Source organism: Schistocerca nitens, chromosome 7 (assembly GCF_023898315.1).
Source record: "Schistocerca nitens isolate TAMUIC-IGC-003100 chromosome 7, iqSchNite1.1, whole genome shotgun sequence".
In the NCBI taxonomy this organism is placed as follows: Eukaryota; Metazoa; Arthropoda; class Insecta; order Orthoptera; family Acrididae; genus Schistocerca; species Schistocerca nitens.
In genome coordinates, this window is record NC_064620.1 from 389,553,501 (window position 1) to 389,577,915 (window position 24,415).

At 44.4% G+C, this 24,415-nt stretch overlaps 1 protein-coding gene across 3 annotated transcripts in view; it reads left to right on the top strand.

The window, feature by feature from the left end:
* LOC126194711 (uncharacterized) overlaps positions 1-24,415 on the top strand; it is a 965,948-nt gene that overhangs the window by 650,250 nt on the left and 291,283 nt on the right. Inside the window, exon 1 of one of the 3 annotated variants that reach the window (XM_049932948.1) lies at positions 5,985-6,113. The exons of the other annotated variants lie outside the window; for them this stretch is intronic. The gene's annotated coding sequence lies outside the window, so the exon portion shown is untranslated. Of the gene's footprint in view, positions 1-5,984; positions 6,114-24,415 lie in introns of those variants that run through there. 3 annotated transcript variants of the gene reach the window in all.

A 24,415-nucleotide genomic window follows, 5' to 3' on the forward strand; every position in this document is an offset into this window, starting at 1 on the left:
TACCAAATTATCGATTCATTGACGCCTCAGGTTGTGCCCCATCAGCCGATCCCTTCTCTCCTCTCTTATTCATGTTGTTGTTGTTGCTGTGGTCTTCAGTCCTGAGACTGGTTTGATGCAGCTCTCCATGCTACTCTATCCTGTGCAAGCTTCTTCATCTCCCAGTACCTACTGCAACCTACATCCTTCTGAATCTGCTTAGTGTATTCATCTCTTGGTCTCCCCCTACGATTTTTACCCTCCATGCTGCCCTCCAATACTAAATTGGTGATCCCTTGATGCCACAGAACATGTCCTACCAACCGATCCCTTCTTCTGGTCAAGTTGTGCCACAAACTTCTCTTCTCCCCTATCCTATTCAATACCTCCTCATTAGTTACGTGATCTACCCACCTTATCTTCAGCATTCTTCTGTAGCACCACATTTCAAAAGCTTCTATTCTCTTCTTGTCCAAACTATTTACCGTCCATGTTTCACTTCCATACATGCCTACACTCCATACAAATACTTTCAGAAATGACTTCCTGACACTTAAATCTATACCCGATGTTAACAAATTTCTCTTCTTCAGAAACGCTTTCCTTGCCATTGCCAGTCTACATTTTATATCCTCTCTACTTCGACCATCATCAGTTATTTTGCTCCCCAAATAGCAAAACTCCTTTACTACTTTAAGTGTCTCATTTCCTAATCTAATACCCTCAACATCACCCGACTTAATTCGACTACATTCCATTATCCTCGTTTTGCTTTTGTTGATGTTCATCTTATATCTTCCCTTCAAGACACCATCCATTCCGTTCAACTGCTCTTCCAAGTCCTTTGCTGTCTCTGACAGAATTACAATGTCATCGGCGAACCTCAAAGTTTTTATTTCTTCTCCATGGATTTTAATACCTACTCCGAATTTTTCTTTTTTTTCCTTTACTGCTTGCTCAATACACAGATTGAATAACATCGGGGAGAGGCTACAACCCTGTCTTACTCCCTTCCCAACCACTGCTTCCCTTTCATGTCCCTCGACTCTTGTAACTGCCATCTGGTTTCTGTACAAATTGTAAATAGCCTTTCGCTCCCTGTATTTTACCCCTGCCACCTTTAGAATTTGAAAGAGAGTATTCCAGTCAACATTGTCAAAAGCTTTCTCTAAGTCTACAAATGCTAGAAACGTAGGTTTGCCTTTCCTTAATCTTTCTTCTAAGATAAGTCGTAAGGTCAGTATTGCCTCACGTGTTCCAGTATTTCTACGGAATCCAAACTGATCTTCACCGAGGCCGGCTTCGACTAGTTTTTCCATTCGTCTGTAAAAAATTCGTGTTAGTATTTTGCAGCTGTGGCTTATTAAACTGATTGTCCGGTAATTTTCACATCTGTCTACACCTGTTTTCTTTGGGATTGGAATTATTATATTCTTCTTGAAGTCTGAGGGTATTTCACCTGTTTTATATATCTTGCTCACCAGATGGTAGAGTTTTGTCAGGACTGGCTCTCCCAAGGCCGTCAGTAGTTCCAATGGAATGTTGCCTACTCCGGGGGCCTTGTTTCGACTCAGGTCTTTCAGTGCTCTGTCAAACTCTTCACGCAGTATCGTATCTCCCATTTCATCTTTATCTACATCCTCTTCCATTTCCATAATATTGCCCTCAAGTACATCGCCCTTGTATAGACCCTCTATATACTCCTTCCACCTTTCTGCTTTCCCTTCTTTGCTTAGAACTGGGTTGCCATCTGAGCTCTTGATGTTCATACAAGTGGTTCTCTTATCTCCAAACGTCTCTTTAATTTTCCTGTAGGCAGTATCTATCTTACCCCTAGTGAGAAAAGCCTCTACATCCTTACATTTGTCCTCTAGCCATCCCTGCTTAGCCATTTTGCACTTCCTGTCGATCTCATTTTTGAGACGTTTGTATTCCTTTTTGCCTGCTTCATTTACTGCATTTTTATATTTTCTCCTTTCATCAATTAAATTCAATATTTCTTCCGTTACCCAAGGATTTCTACTAGCCCTCGTCTTTTTACCTATTTGATCCTCTGCTGCCTTCACTACTTCATCCCTCAAAGCTACCCATTCCTCTTCTACTGTATTTCTTTCCCCCATTCCTGTCAATTGTTCCCTTATGCTCTCCCTGAAACTCTGTAAAACCTCTGGTTCTTTCAGTTTATCCAGGTCCCATCTCCTTAAATTCCCACCTTTTTGCAGTTTCTTCAGGTTTAATCTACAGGTCATAACCAACAGATTGTGGTCGGAGTCCACATCTGCCCCTGGAAATGTCTTACAATTTAAAACCTGGTTCCTAAATCTCTGTCTTACCATTATATAATCGATCTGATACCTTTTAGTATCTCCAGGGTTCTTCCATGTATACAACCTTCTATCATGATTCTTAAACCAAGTGTTAGCTATGATTAAATTGTGCTCTGTGCAAAATTCTACCAGGCAGCTTCCTCTTTCATTTCTTAGCCCCAATCCATATTCACCTACTACGTTTCCTTCTCTCCCTTTTCCTACACTCGAATTCCAGTCACCCATGACTATTAAATTTTCGTCTCCCTTCACTATCTGAATAATTTCTTTTATTTCATCATACATTTCTTCAATTTCTTCGTCATCTGCAGAGCTAGTTGGCATGTAAACTTGTACTACTGTAGTAGGTGTGGGCTTCGTATCTATCTTGACCACAATAATGCGTTCACTATGCTGTTTGTAGTAGCTTACCCGCATTCCTATTTTCCTATTCATTATTAAACCTACTCCTGCATTACCCCTATTTGACTTCGTGTTGATAACCCTGTAGTCACCTGACCAGAAGTCTTGTTCCTCCTGCCACCGAACTTCACTAATTCCCACTATATCTAACTTTAACCTATCCATTTCCCTTTTTAAATTTTCTAACCTACCTGCCCGATTAAGGGATCTGACATTCCACGCTCCGATCCGTAGAACGCCAGTTTTCTTTCTCCTGATAACGACATCCTCTTCAGTAGTCCCAGCCCGGAGATCCGAATGGGGGACTATTTTACCTCCGGAATATTTTACCCAAGAGGACGCCATCATCATTTAATCATACAGTAAAGCTGCATGCCCTCGGGAAAAATTACGGCCGTAGTTTCCCCTTGCTTTCAGCCGTTCGCAGTACCAGCACAGCAAGGCCGTTTTGGTTATTGTTACAAGGCCAGATCAGTCAATCATCCAGACTATTGCCCTTGCAACTACTGAAAAGGCTGCTGCCCCTCTTCAGGAACCACACGTTTGTCTGGCCTCTCAACAGATACCCCTCCGTTGTGGTTGTACCTACGGTACGGCTATCTGTATCGCTGAGGCACGCAAGCCTCCCCACCAACGGCAAGGTCCATGGTTCATGGGGGGGTTATTCACGTTATGTCATAATTTTTTTTCTTCGCTATTCGTTTCCCTAATTCCTCATTAATTATCCAATATAAGTAGAGCTTGTGGTGCTATACATCGTGATTCAGCTGCCCCTACCGTTGTCGTTTTATGCAACCCGCAATATTAGAGTTGGCCTTCATAAGCGAAGAGCGAGATTTCCGTATGCTCCCGCTCGCTATGCGCGAAGTATTAATCCTACAGAAAAAATGAACATACCTTTGTGGAGGAAATGTAATTGTAGTTAAATTTTGTACAGGGACACGTTTTCGCTGGAGACCACGGTTTTCGAGTTATTCAATAAAAGCTTACAAAAGCTGCCTTCAAACGCACATCTCCACACATCCCTCACCAATCAGAATTTGTAGTATGTTGTTCGTGGCACTCCCTCCCACCTCTGCACAAAAATTTTCAACACCAACTGTTTCCGATATTCGACATTCTTTTGTCTCTATTAATTGCGCTGTTACACCAACAGCACATTCGGCTATTTAATTAACATTATTAATTTAAACGTGACCGTGAGGATAATGAAAGAAAACGGCTTTTGTAAACGTTACGCTAAAACAAATTACGTTGATGATTCGGTACAAAACACAGCGGTTTCGTAGTCAGAAGGTCTGAGGAATACAACGATGTTATTGTCTATTTTATACTGTTAAAAAATCACAAAACTGTTAAGTAAAATTTACACAAAGGTCAATTTTACAATTTATAAGCGCTCGACTAAGCCGGTGGCGTAATGCGGCTGGTCAATGAAGACCACAAAAGGTCGAGTATGGTAAATAATTCGTGCAGCGGTAAACATTTGCACAGTGGTAGCAGGGAGTGCCTTGGACAACGTACCAGAAGTCCGGACCTGTCAGCTTGGAGTGTGGGAGTGGGAGTGCGTTTGAAGGTCACAATTTTAAGTTCTTCTTGAATAACTCGAAAACTACGGCCTCGAGCAAAAATGTATCCCATCCTGCTCAAATTCTCTGTAGGACTAATAGTTCGCTCATAGCGAGCGAGAAAATATGAAAATCTCGCGCGTGGTTTATGAAACCCATCTATAACATCGTGTGTTACATAAAATGACGACGCTAGGGGCAGCTGAATCACCTTGTATGAAACAATCTACGTATTTATCTACATTCATTCACTGTAAATTACTTGAAAGTGCGTCGCAGAGGTTTCTTCCCATTGCGCAGATAAACCGAGACCATTCTTGTTTCGCTTACATTAACAGAAGTCGCTTACGTGATTCCTGAAAGCTGTGATAGCACCCATGGAATCTTCGCTTCATGGTCTTACTTTTTCTGTTTGTGTATCAAGTAAGACATAAATGCCTTTACGTCTGAAATCAGTGTCCCTGTCAACGTTCCCCTCCAATATTTTTGCAAGTACATAGCACAACTCTTATTATGTTTACAAGTGTAGCATGTTATCACGATTTCACATTATGGCTATTAATGTACATTTGATAAACGAACTATATGACTAACATTACACGATATGCAAGGCGTGTGCGGAAACTTGCAACACGACTTCATTTGGCTTCCCAATGTTGAGGAAATATGCTGCAGTAAATTTCTCAAAATTCGTATCACTATTTACAACAGAAATTTGTAACCTCAGGAATATATTAACAATATGACAGATTGTTATTGTTGTTGTTGTCGTTGTTATAGTCGTAAGTCCGAAAGCTGGCTCGATGCAGGTCTCCGCGCTGTTCTTATCCACCTCTTCATTCCGAAGTAACTACCACAAGCCACATCCATTTGAACCTGCCTATAATTCTGCCCCGCCCCCTTTCCCACCAATACGAAACTCGCGTTTCCTTGATGTCTCAGATTGTCGCCTGTCACAGGATCCATCTTTTTAGTCAAGTTACACCAAAATTTCTTTTCTCCCCAATTTTGTTCAGATCAGACATAAGCCTAGCGTCAGGGTTTCAGCGAACTCAACGTGTTATAGTGTTTATAGATTTTAATATCCATGGATAAAAGATGTGCTGAAGTAGATAAGGGACTTGCAGATGCTGCTAGTATTTTTCCTATCTGCGCAGACCTCAACTTACTTGAGTAATATTTTAAGATGATCACATGAATGTTTTGCAAACAATCTCCTTTCTAGAGTGATTGCATTTTCCCCATAGGCAGTAAAATTAATATACCAACCAGCCGAAGTCTGCCACATGATTTACCTGTGACTCAGCGGATCCAAGAATACCATTATTTATTTTCAGTTTCGCTTCGTCTCATCTGGGCATGAATCCCTTTCTCTCCTTCGTTTCTCTTGCACAGTTTCTTTTCGACCTTTTTTGACTTATCGATGTTGATTTTCCCTGTCATTTAGCTCTGCCATTGGGCCATTTACGCGCTTTTCCTCGCACATTATTCCGCGTTGTGTTCTATAGACTTCTTCCTGCATCGTCAATGACCGAGCTTCGTGATGTGGGGCGCCCTCGCTGTAGACGTCCGTGTGGAATGTGGAGCTAACCCCCTCCGCCGCTCCTCACCCCTCTGTCGGAGTCTAACTTCCCCCTCCACCTGCCGTTCCCCCACCAACGGCACCCTACACGCTCTGACAGCTGCTGCGCGCCCATGGCTCAGTCAAGATCAGACTGTCCAGTGGTACGCATTATCTTCTTTGTGCGCAGTGTCTCCACAGCCGGCAAGCGAGGAGTGTAAAGACTGTGCTTTCTTCGATACCTGTTGATGCACGGGATTGTAGGATCTCTGTCAGGTGAGTGATATGGTATCTCTTACCATTCACGTTTCGTCGTCTGCCCAGGTTCTTTTCTAACTTGTTTCATTTTTTTTACTAAAATCACTATCCTCGTGTCATAACCTGTAACTTAGCTCCTTATGCTTTATACTTCTTGTTGCGTATGTGGTACAGCGTCATACAGACAATCCTCGTGGAAGTAAATGTTTTTCGCCCGATGTCGTTCATTTGCCGCCATTCGGCGTGTAGAAACAATGACCGCAAATGGCTTTATTTCGTGCTGAGTTTTGCGCGCGCGTGCTGTACAAGTTTGTCGTGCTTTATTTCGTACGTTCGTTACTTTGTTTCGTCAGAATACGTTTTATTGTAAAGCAGCGCTTTATTGTTGTTTTATATGTTATTTCTCCATTGTCTCCGCGCTACTACGCAATAACAAGGTTCTGCCGCTCAAATGCCTGTGTGTTACGCTTCTAGAGGCACATTTTCCTTTGATGTTTCGCATGTATCGTCCAATAAGGCAAGGAATCACGTCCGGAACCACGCGGCGGCTACGGTCGCACGTTCGAATCCTCCCTCGGGCATGGACGTGTGTTATGTCCTTAGGTTAATTAGGTTTAAGCAGTTGTACGTCTATGGGACTGATTACCTCAGATGTTAAGTCCCATAGTGCTTAGAGACATTTGAGCCAAGGAATCGCACGGCTTGTGGCACCGTATACAACTTTTTGGATCGTAGACACGCTAGGGCGACAGAGAGAGAAAGGGGGAGCGGGGGAGGGGGCGGGCGAGAAGTTTACTATCGTACTGTACTGATGAAGTTTACTATCGTACTTTACTGTCGACGAACAGTTTCACCAAGCACTTCGTGGTTCCTTCATATCCCACTTACATAGCCTCATTCAGTGTAATTACTCGACAGAAGTCTGACGCAATTTTCATCAGTAACGGAATTTTAAAAAATTCACATTCTTTAGAATGCGAAGCTTCATGAAAGGACTTTACAGCCTTTGATTTACTTCATATTACCCTTCCGAAATTCTGTCATTCAGATTCGACTGCACGTTATCTCGCAAGGCCTATATAGTAAAATACATTAAACTTTTTTGCATGGCCGGGTTTAAAAGACTTGTAGTGTGAGTTCATCGGTCTCTTGCTAGCTGGTCACTTCAAACAAAAACAGAGATTAAATATTTTAGCAAAGTGCAAAGATTCGCGTTTGCAGTACTTCTTCATCGCACCTCGAAAAACTGGTAGTTGTCTTATGACAGTTAGTGGTCTCAAACGTAGGTAATGTTTCATCACTCGTCTCATACGACGGCAGCGCTGAAGTGCTGTTTCGATGTTCAACCAGCGGCATTAAGAGTGGTTTCGTAGCTCTCCCCTCGTTGTATACACAACTGTTCGCAATGCGGTAAGCATGTTAATGAGCATTATGCCGCGTTACCACGTTACGTTCCACAGTACTTATCTTTGTTACGGGAAAGAAGTGTTTCAAGGAGAATACCATCTTAAGTACATGGATTTGGCAGATAAAAAAATGGTTCAAATGGCCCTGAGAACTATGGGACTTAACTGCTGTGGTCATCAGTCCCCTAGAACTTAGAACTACTTAAACCTAAGGACATAACACACACCCATGCCCGAGGCAGGATTCGAACCTGCGACCGTAGCGGTCGCGCGGTTCCAAACTGTAGCGCCTAGAACCGCTCGGCCACTCCGGCCGGCATTTGGCAGATCTTTTGGTACAGTTAAAAAACAGTCCATCGATTAATAGTTAACATTCACTAAAAAAATGTGACTATTTTCGGGAGGAGTTACGACTAAATATTGTAGGCGGCATTTTATTTACTGAAAGGGTTGTTTGTGTGTTGTAACATTGATAAAAGCAGTAAATGGGTCGGTTTTTTAAAATTATGAAACTAATGCAATTGCGTAACTGACCTCTTCTGGCTATTTCGATTCTTGATGAACTTCGGAATGGATGATGAAATCCCATACTCCGTGACAGAGCGTAGGGGAAAGATGCGGGAGACCCGCACCACCGTACTAGGCAAGGTCCTAGTGGAGGTAGTTCGCCATTTCCTTCCTCCGACCGTAATGGGGATGAATGATGATAAAGACGACACAACACCGAGTCATCTCGAGGCAGGGAAAATCCCTGACCCTGCCGGGAATCGAACCTGGAACCCCGTGCTAGCGAAGCGAGAACGCTACCGCGAGACCACGTGCAGCGGACTTCGGAATGGAAAGAGACGTTGTTTGATTCGGCATGTATTACTTCTATTTCTTCTCAGCGATGATTTTTCCTAACGCATTATGTCGCTATGTGTTTTCGTTTTTTTTTTTTTTTTCTGTCGTGAAATGTGTTAATTTGATTTGACAGAGATGTAGTGCGGCACCTACGAATAGAGATCGGAATTGAACACTGAAAATTACTTCGTGGATTCATTGCAGCCAGTTGAACAGCAATCCGTCTCTATATGGCGCCATTAAACCTCAAACGATTGAAAGTAATCGCCTTAAGCTTTTTTCGGGCACCAATAATTCATCATTTATTTTTCAGATTAATCTAAACTTAGTTAGTTACGAAATCTGTTTCGAGCTATACGTTTTCAACAGTCATTCAGATTTTAATTATGTCGCTTCCATTTCAAAACGAGCACATTAATACTGTAATGGCGTATTCATTGTTGTATCTCTGTAACAGAAGGAAAGCATGTATTAAGAGAAAGAAAAACTATTGTACATATACATGTTGAGAAGACAAAGTTTGTTTTCCATGCGCAGTATCGTAGGACACTGAGTTTGCGAAAAGAATATTTCGAATTTTTAATGAATATATTGCTAGACGGTAATAACAAATATTCGTTAATACGAACTTAGTTTCGAGAACCTGCATTGTCATCAGCGCGCTGAAATGTAGACTAGACATTAAAAAACCTAGTTATCGAGTCAAATGAACGTAGATCACTTAAAAACTACTACACGTTGCAGTCTGTAATGATGATAACCAAGCTCAAACACAACATTGCAGCTATTGAATCTAGAATGTTTACAAAATTCTTTACATACAGTCAGTTGTAAATGAGCTTTTAAATATCAGATCTAGGTTAAAATAGTTCGAGGAAGACAACAACCAGCCAAAAATACTTTTTAAAAAGTTTTTGCGTTTTTAAAGGTACTTGTGGCTGGCTGCGGTGTCCATTGAACAACGCCCAAGATCCATCATAGGTGAAATAACATTAAGGACCTAAGCTCCGTAGGTGGCGAAGCTTCTACACTATTCAGTCATAAACAGGAATAGTCGTATATGCCGTGTTTTATTGCGTAAGATGCAATTATTCGCACCGTATATGGTACCCAGCAATAATGGGGTTAGCTGAATCTCAACAGGCGTTTGATCAAATCGCAAGCGTTGAGAGTTCATTTCATCTGAGTGTATTGCATTACACTGCATGCCACGTGTACTGTATACGGCAAGAATAATGGCATATTTTGATCTATAAAAGGAGATATCATGCCGTTCCATGTGTATGATTAAGCTGCAGTGCTGATGTAGAAATATAGGCAGCCACTAAGGATATGTCTTTAGTCTTTCACGTTTCGTTCACCAGACTGTTATATTGAAGAAAACATTTTTGAATTAATTTTTCGTTGAAGTTCGAAAATATCTTCTTGATTGATGTGTACAATTTATGTCGTGAATATATAAAAAAAGAAGACAAATACACGGTCCAGTCACATTAATGTGACCACCGCGCATGTTCGACGTCAACGTGCAGTAACCACTCACAGACCACAGGTGTCTCAGCACAAACAGTGGAGGCCATATAAAGCCCATCGGGACGGGGGTCCAGAAGGGCACGATCATTGGCTCTAGGGCCAATGGTGGAAGCATTTCGGAAACGGCTAAGTACGTAAACTGTTCGAGTGCCGCCGCGGTTGAAATATGCCATGTATTGCAAAATGTCGCTATCCAATAGCGGCGCCAAGGCAATTATGATGCACACGGGCCATAAACGACAGGCGTGAACGATGGCTGAGTATATGTATACAGGCGAACAGACGAACAACTCTTGAGCAACTAAGCGGCCATATGCAGCAATGAACTACCAACGATGTTCCCAGAATGAGATTTTCACTCTGCAGCGGAGTGTGCGCTGATATGAATCCTCCTGGCAGATTAAAACTGTGTGCCGGAACGAGACTCTAACTCGGGACCTTTGCCTTTCGCGGGCAAGTGCTCTACCATCTGAGCTACCCAAGCACGATTCACAACCCGTCATCATAGCTTCAATTCTGCCAGTCCCGAGTTCGAGTCTCGGTCCGGCACACAGTTTTAATCTGCCAGGAAGTTTCATACCAACAATGTCTCTTCAAGACCATTCAGCGAATGCTGGTGCGTTTGGGCCTCTGCACCAGGTGCCTAATTCATACACCCATGCTGACTGCTATTCATCGGCGACGAAGACTGGACTTTGCACGTCATTACCTTAACTGGACGTCCAGTGAGTGGCGACAGGTCAACTTTTCAGATGAATCGCGTTTTATGCTCCATCGGAAAGATGGCCATTAGCGTGAAAGGCGGAAATGTCTCAAAGGAAACACCATGCAACAACCGTCGGAACGGTCCAGGACGGACGAGGGAACGTTGTGGTCTGGGGAATGTTTTCCTGACGTTCTTTGAAGGATCTCGTCATTTTGGAAGGCACAATGGATCAACCCAAGTATGCATCTATTCTTGGGACCCTGTCCACCCCTACATGCAATTTGTCTTTCCTCGCCGGGATGGCAGCTATCAGCTGGACAGTGGAACGTGTCACACTTCTCGCAGTGTACGTACGTGGTCGAAGAGAGCCAGAATGAGTGTAGGCTACCGTACTCTCCTGGCCACCAGGCAGCCCGGATTTAAGCCCACTCGAGGTTCTGTGGGAGCACCTCGATCGGGCTGTTCACGTCATGGATTCTCAAGCGAGAAACCTAGCACAGTTGGCACGACACTGGTGTCGGCATTGCTCCATAACCCTGTCGGTACCTTCCAGAGCCTTATTAACTCTCTCTCTCTCTCTCTCTCTCTCTGGACGTCTCACGGTTGTCTGCGTTGCTTTTGAAAGGCAGATACAGTAATCTGACTGTACCATGTATATCGATACATGTGCTCGCATTTTAGCTGTAGTACCGAAGTAGAAACTTAGGGGGCTATTTCTTCAATCTTTCACGTTTAATTTAACAGGATGCTGGTGTGAAAAAAGATTTTTTGAATACATTTCCTTTTATGATCGAAAATATCGTGTTGACAGTCACCTCCAGAGAAGAGATCGCTAAAGCATACGCTCAATCCGGAAGTTTACAGATCAGAGTGAATGAAGAAATATCCATCGCCTCGAATGGTGGACTCCTCCAATTCTTAGTGAGCAGACTGTGTACAAGTACTTTGGAATTACACTCATGAGCCAAAACATTATGACTACTGTCCACCACGATTTTGAATGATACTTGGTGGCTGTGCGCCACCTGCTACGGAAAAGAAAGCGGGTAAGCCGAGGAGAGACGAATGGGAAATAATTCTTGAGAGCTGTAAATGAGGAAACCCCACTGACACAAGCGATTTTGACAAAGGGCAGATTGTGTTGGCCCATTGCCAGGCAACGAGCGTCTCGGAAACGGCGATGCTGTTCGCATTCTACTGTCGTGAGCATCTGTGGAATGTGGTTGAAGGACGTTAAAACCACGAATAGGCGCCAAGGTCTTGGACATTCACGCCTTATCGCAGAACTTGGAGGTGGGATGCTTGTACAGTGTAAAGCAGGATATTTGTCGATCCGTGGCAGATTTGACGATAAAGCACAAAGCTGGCTCAGTCATAAGTATTTGAGAGCACACCTATCAACACAGGTTATTGAATACGGGGCTTCGCAGCGAACAACACATGTGTTTCCATATTGACCCAACGACATTGCCAATAACGATTGCAGTGGGCACGAGCTCGTAGAGAATTGAGGGTGGATCAGTGGAAACACGTGACATGGCCGGAGGAATAACGTTTCCCTTTACACCAGGTCTGTGGCCGTGTACGACTGCATCATCATCCAGGCAAACGGCTACTCGAAACATGCACGCGACACTGATGCACGCCTGTAGAGGCATGTTATGCTGTGGGGGGGATGCACTTGGACTCGCATGTGACCTGTACCAGTAATCATTGATGTCTTCCCCGAGAGCGACAGCAACTTCCATCAGCTAATTGTCTATGTCTCAATGCTCTAATCGTGCTGCAGGCTTTGATGAACATTACTCCTTTATACAGGGCATCGGGGTATTAGTGCAGATATAAGGAAAGTGTACTAAACAACACTAAATCAGTGTTTACATCATTTGCAGACTAATAATTATAGATATTGGGAGGAGCATGATTTAGGTTGGTTACTATCTCCAAATACATGTAGTATGTGCAAGCCACTAATATTGATTTTTCCCTGGGCAGCAGCTCAGGACACACATGGACGCAAAAAGGTTAGTCTACACGGACAGGCGTAGTGCTGTTACGACCGTGCAGAAAACAACAGGTAGTAAATAATGTGACTTGCTTATGGGAAGACTGTTAGACCCAGAGAAAAAAGAACACGTTGAAGTGGGTACATATTAAGGCACCAATAATAACAATATATGGTCTTATACCACTAACATCCTGTATAGTCTCCTTACTCTCCAATGAGAGCGTCCCAATGTCTGATAGGTTTGCTATCTATATAGTGCCAATAATTGCGAATTTGTGGCAGAGGGTACTCTTTATTCTGCATATATTTGCATTTCTCAATGTTCCATTTACATATGGAGCGTGGACAGAATGACTTCCTTGTGCTTATCTGTGAAGTTTTATTTGCATGGTTCTACCTGCACGATCTCTAGGGGATACAAGCATGGTGGGGTGAAGAATATTCGTAGCTATTGCGTGAAAATTTCGTAGCCGGTTCACGCGAGTTGCTCGCCGTCTTTCTTTTCATGTCTTTCACTCAAGATTTTTCAACATATCTGCTACACTATGTCTGGTCTGATGGCGATGTGAACTAATAAAATTTTCCCAAGGCTCCAGCCGCGGTCAAGTGGTTAAACATCCTCATAACGCGGCTGGAAGCGCGAGAGAATTTTATTATTTCCTGTTAAAGCCTCTCAGCAGCCAAACACGCGTGTGAACATTCGCACTACCCTTCTCCGTAGATAATGTCTCACAGAGTACTACCTGACAAACTCGGCATTGCTCATACATTCATTTTGCCAATTTTCTATTAGAATCGAAAACAAAAAATGAACGGTTTTCATAGTGAAGTATCGAAAAAATTTCATTTTCATGGTTTCGTTGAAAAATAGCTGTAAAATTATAAAACAGTCGTACAAAAATACGCGTAATGTACAGATGTATAAGTACAGTATGCACATTAAGAAATATGATCTCTGACAGTTTGTGTACTCTAGGCGTAGCTGCTTCCCGAGTCTACAAAGCGATTTTGTAACGTCTCCATGGCAACGCCTCTTCATAGCTCGATATATAGCCACAGTTTTCAAAAAAATGGTTCCAATGGCTCTGAGCACTATGGGACTTCTGAGGTCATCAGTCGCCTAGAACTTAGAACTACGTAAACCTAACTAACTTAAGGCCATCACACACATCCATGCCCGAGGCAGGATTCGAACCTGCGACCGTAGCGGTCGCGCGGTTCCAGACTGAAGTGCCTGGAATCGCTCGACCACAGCGGCCGGCAGCTTTCAAATGTGTGTGAATTCCTAAGGGACCAAACTGCTGAGGTCATAGGTAACTAGACTTACGCACTACTTAAACTAACGTATGCTAAGAACAACACACATACACACCCATGTCCGACGGAGGACTCGAACCTCCGCCAGGAGAGGCCGCGCAATCCGTGCATGGCGCCAGAAGCCGCGCGGCCACTCCGCGAGGCGCCACAGTCCTCGCGTATAGCCGTTTGCGCTTCGCAGTTCAAAGCTGTCAGAATCGCTGCCAGGTGCGAGAGATGTCCTTCAGTTGACTCGACTGTAGGAGAGTCTTAGTAGAAAAGAATAAATGTATTAAAATTTCATGCATGATGTGGCAGTTTCCCGCATCTTTATATTTATGACGTCATTTCTCTTGAACTATGTAACTACGTATCGTACAAAAATGTATTTGAGTAGGTGCTCTCAGAAAAATATTTTGCACATACAGTTAGTAACAAAGAAGTAATAAATGTAAATGTCAAGCAAACTGCGGTATTTAGGTGGGTGGTTCTTATCGCCACAACGATTGTTGCCCGGCAGTAAAGGATATGTGCACCAAGCTTGGTTGAAATTGCTCCAGTGGTTTAGGAGGAGATGACACATAAATACATCCACTTTATAATACGTATGGATATGGCTCTGTGATCAGACGCAAGGTATTAAAAGGACATTTTTCCGCAGCAAATGATCGCGAGAGGAAGGAATAAGTGCAGTGGAGGTGAAGTTGCCTGGCGACATCGGGCGAACGGCCGCGCCCACGCGCAGTGACTTGGTCGTTTCCTTTCGAGAGTTTGTAGTGGCTGTATGATCGGTTGAAACCGAGGTCATTAGAGGAACGGGATTATCACGTTTGAATATGGGCAGAAGCAGCAATTAACTTCGATCGAGCCAAATGGGCGAACGTCTATAAAAATCTAGCAAAAAATCGATCAGAATAAGTGAGCAGCGATTTTAATCGGTGCCATGTATAAGTGTAATGTTTCACTGCCGCACCGCTTCATTCAGTCTGCATCAGTAATAGAGAGGGAACAGTTGCAGTTTACACTTCGTGACACCTACGCGTCCCGGAGACTGGTGAATTTTATACCATTTTTTTCATCATTACTTCGACTTTCTTGACGCCATTAAGCCCTTCTTTCTACCTTGAACCAACCGTTTTATATCTACATACATTCTACAAACAACATCTTCTTTACGTTATAGTGTTTAATTGGGGAAGAAGTTTCTGAGAATGTACGTTTGGATTACAGCATTGCGTGGTAGTGAATCATGGTGTGTGGGAAAACCGGAACAGAAGAGACTCGAAGCGTTTGGAACGTGCTACTACAAAAGGATGTTAAAAATTAGGTGGACTGATAAGGAATGCGGAGGTTCTCCACAGAATCGGCGAAGAAAGGAGCATACGATAAACACTGACGAAAACAAGAGAGCAGATGAGGCGACATATGTTAAGACATCAGGGAAGCTGTTGAGGATAAAAATCTGCAAGTGGAAGACAGAGATTGGAATACATCCAACAAGTAACTGAGAATGTAGGGTGCAAGTGCTGCTCTGAGAAGAAGCACTTGGCACAACATCGCTGGCACAAGTGAGTAACTTGCGGTGGGCTCATTCACGTCAGTCAGAATTTATATTTATTTAATCGTATGGCTAGGGCCGCCCGTCGGGCAAGCCGTTCGCCGGGTGCCTTTCTTTTAATGTGACGCCACTTCGGCGACCTGCAGTCGGTGAGGATGATAGGATGATGATGAGGACAGCACAACACCCAGTCCCTGGGCGGAGAAAATTCCCCGACCCAGCCGAGAATCGAACCCGGGCCCAGGGGATTTACACTGCGTCACACTGACCATTCAGCTACTGGGGGCGGACAGTCAGAAGACTGATGACAAAAAACAGTGTATCTCTGTCCTTATAATTTTTTGCCTTCATTACCTTTTATAGCGTTATGTTATCTGATCCTGTATGTTGTTGCAGGTGCTACAAACATATTTCTCCTCCTGGTATGGATTGTCTATATAAGATTTCCGTTACTTAATCTTTTTAGTACCTATTCTTTCCGCAGCTTACCTGTCCAGCTAATTTTTAACATTTTTCTGTAGTAACTTTTTCTTCTCCTATTTCCAATGGTCCAAGCTGCACTTATGCAAAATTCTTATATCTAGACGTAAACAAATCTCTCCCTTAACTCCGTAACAGTGTTTGATACCATTTCAAGCTCTTAAGTTGAAGAAATTTTTTCTTCGTCTGAACTAACCCATATCTGATAGCGACTCTCAATTTTTATGCTAAGCAAATCGGCATTTCAGTTTCTCTTGCTGTTAATCGCTTTCGTTGCGGACAAATAGGTCTTCCTACAAGTTACAGTTTTGGTCTCTCCTCCGCTTGCCCTTTCTTCCTACTAAGGTGTTTCTTCCTCATTTCTTTGACATACCATTGAAACTACATTGATGGTTATGCTGCAGCCGGCCGACGTGGCCGTGCGGTTAAAGGCGCTGCAGTCTGGAACCGCAAGACCGCTACGGTCGCAGGTTCGAATCCTGCCTCGGGCATGGATGTTTGTGATGTCCTTAGGTTAGTTAGGTTTAAGTAGTTCTAAGTTCTAGGGGACTAATGATCTCAGCAGTTGAGTCCCATAGTGCTCAGAGCCATTTGAACCATTTTTTTTGGTTATGCTGCATAGTTTTCAGTGCGTAGAGCCAGTTTGTCCCCAAATGCGATTATTGAGAACACATATATGCAACACAACGCGTAGTTCGAAGGCTCTGCATATTCCTTACACACAAGAAGACTACTCACTCAGAGTTAACGTGCCACTTGACTTGTGGAAGGCGAAACGCGACTTTCAGAAATCTGTTCGTCTGTCGTGCTACTTGAACCGATTCTGATAGCCCGATCAAACGTCGATTTTCCTAGCGTCATTTCTCTGACACGAATTGTGTTTGAAAATGTGAAAATTAACTGTTCCCTTATCGTCGGCGCACAGAAGTGCGATTATCAGTAAAATAGTGACCTTGCAATATGAAAGGAATACGATGTCATTGAACTCATGAGGAGGAGAAGGAAATAGTTCAAAATGGTTCAAATGGCTCTGAGCACTATGGGACTTAACGTCTAAGGTCATCAGTGCCCTAGAACTTAGAACTACTTAAACCTAAGGACATCACACACAATCATGCTCGAGGCAGGATTCGAACCTGCGACCGTAGCGGTCGCACGGTTCCAGACTGAAGCGGCTAGAACCGCTCGGCCACTCCGGCCGGCAAAGGAAATAGTTCAAGAACAGATGGTTAAAAATATAATGTACGGCTCCATAGTCCAGGTTTTATGGCCTCGGCACCACGTTTCCCTGTTACGGGCATTTGCATCACTGACGACTGGTTTCAGGTCTCCAGCTCGCTCTGCATTTCCCTGCTTATGGACCTTCCTTCGTGTTGTTTTGGTGCTGGCAGGATTCGGGAGTATGGCGTTTAGTTGTGCAGTGACCTTAACAACTCTCGTCCCCTTGTTATTTGTCAGATTCCTTTTTAATGGTCGTCTGTCACTATCACTCGGCACACACTTTCGGTTACAGAAGCATCCACCACACTTTGTTACCAACAATTCTGCCACGTTTCCGACATAATGCAACCGCAGCTACACAGAACACTGTTCTGACGACGAGTGACACTTGCAACGTATTGAGAGGGCAGTGGACAGCTGCTGTTAGAGGTCAAGTACAACAGTGCATTCTGGAGGCTTGGCTAACGTCTGCATTTATGTTATGGTATGCGTTCCCCGCGGTGTTTGTGCAATCCCTGGACAAGAGCTAGATGTCTGTTTGTGACTTAGTGTTAAGCATATTTATATTTAATGACAGTTTCAAATATTGAAATTTATTCCTGAAATACATCTATGAGAAGAAATAAGTAGGTGTGTGACCTATGGAAGTTAGGGGCGATCCTGATAGCGTGCTTGGGTAGCCTATGTGGTCTGTTACAGATTTTCGTATGTCACTATAGGTAGTACGTCTGCACATGTTACAGTTAAGGTCAATTTCATGAAAACATTTTAAGTATTTAAAAATAATGTAACGTGAGTGAACATTAAAATGTGTGAGTAATGAAACACATTTTTTTCTCGGCCAATTTTAATTAAGAAAATGCGGAATCTGTTGTGGGATATCATGGAATATACCCGCTTCATTCCCTATAGTTTCATGAAGCTACGATCGGTGGCCTTCAAAATGGCGTCTGTAATGGAGGGCAAACATCTGTTAGGCGCACTACGAATGTAGTGGTGTGGACATGTTGTGAATGTGGGTCTCACGGGGAGCGTGCAAGGGGCAAGTCCCTGCAGGCTCACTATTCTCTGTGCTCTCGGTTGCTCAGATGGATAGAGCGTCTGCCATATAAGCAGGTGATCCCGGGTTCGAGCCCCGGTCGAAGCACACATTTTCAACATGTCCCCAATGAAGTATATCGACGCCTCTTTCCAGCTAGGGTGTCCATTTAATTATCATTTCATTTAATGGAGGTGCGTTCCAAGCAGGGACCTGTCATTGAGTTTCTTTTGGCTGAAAACCAGACCATCACAGACATTCATAGGCACTTGCATAATGACTACGGAGACCTGGCAGTAATCAAAAGCGGGGTGAGTCGTTGGGCGAGGCGTCTCTCATCATCGCGACGAGGTCGCGCAGACCTGTGCGATCCCCTGCGCGCCGGTCGCCTGTACACAGCTCTGACTCCTGCAGTGTTGGAACGTGCGGACACACTCGTTCGAGGCGATCGACGGATCAGAGTCAAATACCTCGCTGTTACACTGGACGGCCCTGTTAATACTGCTGACCCACTCGTCTACCAGCTAGACTACTCCAAGATGTGTGCCGACTGGTTTCTTCGCCACCTAATAGAAGACCATAAAGAGCAACGAAGGACCGTCTGTGCGGAATTGCTTGCGCTTTACGAGGCTGGTCGCCACAGTTCTTTGTCGAACATCGTCACAGGCGATGAACTGGAAACAAAATGGCAATCCACGTAATGGCGACACACTGCATCTCCTCCTAAGAAAAACTTCAAAACCGCGCCCTCAGTCATGGCGACGCTCGTCTGGGACTCTGGAGGGGTTTTTCTGTTTGATGTCCTCCCTCGTGGTGCAACGATCACCTCTGAAATGTATTTTGTACTGCCCTCGAGAAATTGAAGAAACGACTTCAGCGTGTTCGTTGCCACAAAAATGCAAACGAACTTCCCCTCCTATATGACAGTGTAAGGACTCACACAAGTCTGCACACCCGAAAGGAGCTGACGAAACTTCATTGGACTGTTCTTCTTCGACCCCCTCACAGCCCGGACGTCGCACCTTCCGTCTCTCATCTGTTTGGCCCAATGAAGGACGCACTTCACGATAAGAAGTACGTGGATGATGGGGAGGTGTCCGCGCCTGGTAGCTGAGTGGTCAGCGCGACGGAATGTCATACCTAACGACCCGGGTTCGATTCCAGGCTGGGTCGGAGATTTTCTCCGCTCAAGGATTGGGTTCAAATGTCTCTGAGCACTATGGGACTTAACTACTGAGGTCATCAGTCCCATAGAACTTAGAACTGCTTAAACCTAACTAAGCTAAGGACATTACACACATCCATGCCCGAGGCAGGATTCGAACCTGCGACCGTAGCGGTCGCGCTGTTCCAGACTGAAGCGCCTAGAACCGTTCGGCCACAACGGCCGGCAAGGAGCAGTAGAAGTCTCAGCAGGAGAGACGCTCAGTAGCTCGGTACGGGCTTTTGTTGAAGTTTCGAGAACATACCTTCACCGAGGAGTCAAGCAGTATATTGCTCCCTCCTACGTATATCTCGCGAAGAGACCATGAGGATAGAATCAGAGAGATTAGAGCCCACACGGAGGCATACCGACAATCTTTCTTTCCACAAACAATACGAGACTGGAATAGAAGGGAGAACCGATAGAGGTACTCTAGGTACCCTCCGCCACACACCGTCAGGTGGCTTGCGGAGTATGGATGTAGATGTAGATGTAGAAGGACTGAGTGTTGTGTTGTCCTTATCATCATCATTTCATCCCCATCGACACGCAAGTCGCCGAAGTGGCGTCAATTCGAAAGACTTGCACCAGGCGACTGGTCTACCCGACAGGAGGCCCTTACCACACGGCATTTCCATTTCCATGGTGAGGTTACTGATGCAGCAAAGCCTTCGCTCCGACGTAGATCAGTGGAGCAGTACCATGTGGACATACAGGCCCAGGCCGCCGCATTACGTTAAAAAACGGGTTTTGTAGCCAAAAGAGTGGGAATAATATGGGGTATTGGAATCCCGGTTGAAACCAATCTGCTCTCAGAGAAAGATGCGTTGCATTACTTGGTCGTCCGGAGTGGCCGAGCGGTTCTAGGCGCTACAGTCTGGAACCGCGCGACCGCTACGGTCGCAGGTTCGAATCCTGCCTCGGGCATGTATGTGTGTGATGTCCCTAGGTTAGTTAGGTTTAAGTAGTTCTAAGTTCTAGGGGACTGATGACCTCGGCAGTTAAGTCCCATAGTGCTCAGAGCTATTTGAACCATTTTTGACTTATTAAACGCGCTTCATACTTTAAAAAAATTGAAGTGTATGGTAGATCCTTATGAACGAATCAATACGGACAACAACAAATCCTAGGATGCGCAGGGGTGGCAGAGGTAGACTTCCGAGACACCTGAACAACGAAGTCTGTGAACTGACGCTGCGGATCATACTGAAGATACACTGAACACTGGCTTGCGGATTACGTATGTGGGGTTTACGGGTACGAAACCCGGATTTGGGAGCCCATGTGAACGTCCTAGCTGTAAGACGGCAGGTGCTAGAGGGGCAGCAGCAGTGGCTGGGTTACGAGCCGCTCGACGTGGCGGCGAGCAGTTGTGCAGTTACGAGTGTCTTCGAGAATGACCATAAAGGAGTCATCAGCCGCGGCAGCGTAACGGTGCCGCAGCCGCGCGACGTGCTGCACATAGAGGGCAAGGCGCCAGCTGCCCAGTCCACGCTCCCCACGTGCCATCGACAAGGCAAGGACGTCCCCTCCACTGGCCACATACTGAGGTGCCTGCCGGTACAAAGAAAAACGCGGGGCACGTCTGATGCACTGCGTGACAAAGAGAGTGGACCACCAGGAAGGGTAGAGGAAACGAAACTTGACGCGTTGAAAGCGTATGTGATGTCAGTTCAGTGATTACAATATTGAGTCAAATTTACAAAGAACCGGTAAACACTCTCCACCACCAATTCTTCAAAGAATCGAAATCCCGTGAATAAAAGGTTTGAAATTACACTGAAGCTCCAAAGAAACTGTTATAGGCATGCGTATTCGAATATAGAGATACGTAACCAGGCGCAATATGGCGCTGCGGTCGGCAACGCCTGTATAGGACAAGACATATCTGGCGCAGTTGTTAGATCGGATACTGCTGCTACAATGGCAGGTTATCAAGATTGAAGTGTTACAGTCGGCGCACGAGCGGTGGGACGCAGCATCTCCGAGATAGCGATGAAGTGAGGATTTTCCCGTACGACCATTTCACGAGTGTACCATGAATATCGGGAATCTGATAAAACATCTAGTCTCCGACATCGCTGCGGCCGGAAAAAGATCCTGCCAGAACGGTAGCAACGACGACTGAAGAGAATCATTCAACGTGTCAGAAAGGCAACCCTTCCGCAAATTGCTGCAGATTTCAGAACTGGGCCATCAGCAAATGTCAGCGTGCGAACCATTTAATGAAACATCATCGACATGGGCTTGATGACTGCACGACATACAGCTTTACGCCTCGCCTCGCCTCGGCCCGTCAATACCGACATTGGACTGTTGATGGCAGGAAACATGTTGCCTGCTCGTACGAGTCTCGTTTCAAATTTTATCGAGCGGATGGACGTGTACGGCTGTGGGGACAACCGCATGAATCCACGGATCCTGCATGTCAGCAGGGGACTGTTCAAGCTGGTGGAGGCTCTGTAATGGTGTGGCGCGTGTGCAGTTTGACTCCTATAGGACACCTGATACGTCTAGACACGTGCGTGAGCATCCTGATCATCTGTTTTCCATTCATGTCCATTGTGCATTGTGACGTCCAGAATTGCTACAGAGTGTCTCCAGGAACAGTCTTCTGAATTTAAACACTTCCACTGGCCGCCAAACTGGCCAGACATGAACATTATTGAGTCTATCTGGGATGCCTTACAACGTACTGTTCAGAAAACATCTCCACTTCTCCTACTCTTACGAATTTGTGCACAGTGTAACTGCTCCTCTTAAGATATATTGGAAATGTTCGTTGAGGAAATTCGCTCCGACCAACTAGCGGTAGAAGGCATATACAGGGTGGAACCCCCATTTGTTATTACATATTTGTGTAGTACGTAAAGACATATGAATGTTTTATTTGGACCACTTTTTTCGCTTTGTGATAGATGGAACTGTAAGAGTCACAAACATATGACTCACAATTTTAGACGAACAGTTGGTAACAGGTAGGTTTTTTAAATTAAAATACAGAACGTAGGTACGTTTGAACATTTTATTTCGGTTGTTCCAATGTGATACATGTACATTTGTGGACTTATCATTTCTGAGAACGCATGTTGTTACAGCGTGATTACCTGTAAATACCACATTAATGCAATAAATGCTCAAAATGATGTCCGTCAACCTCAATGCATTTCGCAATACGTGTAACGACATTCCTCTCAACAACGAGTAATTCGCCTTTCGTTAAGTTCGCACATGCATTGACAATGCGCTGACGCATGTTGTCAGGCGTTGTCAGTGGATCACGATAGCAAATATCCTTCAACTTTCCCCACAGAAAGAAATCCGGGGACGTCAGATCCAGTAAACGTGTTGGCCATGGTATGGTGCTTCGATGACCAATCCATCTGTCATGAAATATGCTATTCAATACCGCTTCAACCGCATGCGAGCTATGTGCCGGACATCCATCATGTTGGAAGTACATCGCCATATTGTCATGCAGTGAAACATCTTATAGTAACATCAGTAGAACATTACGTAGGAACTCAGCATACATTGCATCATTTAGATTGCCATCGATGAAATGGGGGACAATTATCCTTCCTCCCATAATGCCGCACCATACATTAACCCACCAAGGTCGCTGATGTTCCACTTGTCGCAGCCATCTTGGATTTTCCATTGCCCAATAGTGCATATTATGCCGCTTTACGTTACCGCTGTTGGTGAATGACGCTTCGTCGTTAAATAGAACGCGTGCAAAAAATCTGTCATCGTCTCGTAATTTCTGTTGTGCCCAGTGGCAGAACTGTACACGACGTTCAAAGTCGTCGCCATGCAATTCCTGGTACATAGAAATATGGTATGGGTGCAATCGATGTTGATGTAGCATTCTCAACACCGACGTTTGTGATATTCCCGATTCTCGCGCAGTTTGTCTGCTACTGATGTGCGTATTAGCCGCGACAGCAGCTAAAACACCTACCTCGGCATCATCATTTGTTACAAGTCGTGGTTGACGTTTCACATGTGGCTGAACACTTCCTGTTTCCTTAAGTAACGTAACTATCCAGCGAACGGTCCGGACACATGGATGATGTCGTCCAGGATACCGAGCAGCATACATATCACACGCCCGTTGGGTATTTTAATTACAATAGCCATAATTCAACACGATATCGACCTTCTCCGCAATTGGTAAACGGTCGATTTTAACGCGGGTAATGTACCACGAAGCAAATACCGTCCGCACTGGCGGAATGTTACGTGATACCACGTACTTATACGTTTGCGACTATTACAGCGCCATCTATCACAAAACGAAAAAAGTGGTCCAAGTAAAACATTCATATTTCCTTACATACTACACGAATATGTAATAAAAATGTGGGTTCCCATTTTTAAAAAAACGCAGTTGATATCCGTTTGACCAATGCAGCGCCATCTAGCGGGCCAACCATAGCGCCATCTGGTTTCCCCCTTCAAGCTAGACGAGTTTCGTTCTTTGTAGTTTTTTCGTTTGATGCTTATTTCGTGAGATATTTGGCCCGGTCACGATCAATGGACCAACGTGTACATATTATCTTTTGAGGAACATTAGAAAAAAAAAATGTGTCCTGCTGCACTGCATTCACTCCGAGTACGTATCAATGATACCGACCATTTCAAATAACTACAAGCCTATGCTTCCCGACATGTACGAGCACAGCTACTCGTAGTTGCACACCGATGGCTATCCTTGTACTAATTATGGTTACAGTCCATGGACGGCAATAGTTTCTTCCGTAAAGTTTTCTGTTTACGTAAGCTTAATAGTTCGAATCCGTAAAATAACTGTCTAACGAGGCAAAGAATATTTATGCATACTTCGTTCTGTTATTAATTTATGTCGTCACACAAGTAAATATTTCATAAACACACAATATTAAATGGTTTGATAGAAATGTCACACAGTAAATCCACTCTATGTTGATTTATTCTGTGCTATTCACGTCCTATCTTTCTATTAAGGAAGTAACTATTCCCTAAGCTGGGTGGGATTTGTTAC